The sequence below is a fragment of the Pteropus vampyrus genome, unplaced genomic scaffold (genome assembly GCF_000151845.1).
Source record: "Pteropus vampyrus isolate Shadow unplaced genomic scaffold, Pvam_2.0 Scaffold1000004256, whole genome shotgun sequence".
In the NCBI taxonomy this organism is placed as follows: domain Eukaryota; kingdom Metazoa; phylum Chordata; class Mammalia; order Chiroptera; family Pteropodidae; genus Pteropus; species Pteropus vampyrus.
Window position 1 is genome coordinate 1 of NW_011918658.1, and position 1,025 is coordinate 1,025.

General features: G+C 31.3%; 1 pseudogene; it reads left to right on the top strand.

Annotated features, from left to right (window-relative positions):
* The first annotated feature begins 304 nt into the window (after positions 1-304).
* Positions 305-423, top strand: LOC111735619 (annotated as a pseudogene).
* The last annotated feature ends 602 nt before the right edge of the window (positions 424-1,025 follow it).

The window sequence follows — 1,025 nt, forward strand, 5'->3', positions numbered from 1 at the left end:
TGGTCAATTGATTTTTGACAAAGATGACAATATTATTCAATTCAATAGTCTTCAAAAAATGGCACTGGAACAGCTGGATTTCTATATAATAAATAACAAAAGTACTTGACCCTTATTTTACTCCATACACAAAAATTACCCTGAAATGGATTATGGACACAAACGTAAAAGCTAAAACTTCTAAAACAAAAGCAAGAGAAAATCTTCAGGACCACGGTAAAGATTTCTTTACATAGGACACAAAAAGCACAAACTGTAGAAGAAAAAAATCAATAAATTGGACTTCATTAAAATTAAAACTTCTGTCTATAGCCATGCCACCCTGAACAAGCCCAATCCCATCTGATCTCGGGAGCTAAGCAGTTTCGGGCCTGGTTAGTACTTGGACGGGAGACCACCTAGGAAGACCAGGTGCTATAGGCATGAAAAATAAATAAATAAATAAATAAAATAAGAGATTGCAAGCTGACAAGGTCTTTGCAATGTGTGAGATCAACCAAGGGTTGCCTTGCCTAAAAAAAAAAAAAAAAAAAAAAAATTAAAACTTCTGCTCTTTGAAACACATTGTTAAGAGAAAAAATTGTAAAGCCACAAACAGGGAGAAAATATCTACAATGTGTTTATATTATAAAGGACTTGCATTCATTACATCTAAAGAACTCTTCAAACTAAATAACAAGAATGCTGTATGCCTGAAACTAATATAATATTGAATGTCAACTGTAATTGAAAAATTTTAAAAATGTTTTTAAAAAAACCCCCAAATCCCTCAATAACAAGACTACAAACCCAATTAAATTTTTTTTTAATAGACAAAAGATTTAAATAGACACTTCATCAAAGAATGGCTAACAAATACATGAGAAAATGCTCATATCATTAGTCATCGAGGCAATTCCAATTAAAGCCACAAGAAAATACTACTATACATTCACTAAAATGATTAAAATGAAAAAGACTAACAATACCAAAACTTAGTGAGAATGTAGAGTAACTGGAACACTGCTAGTGGGAATATAAAATGG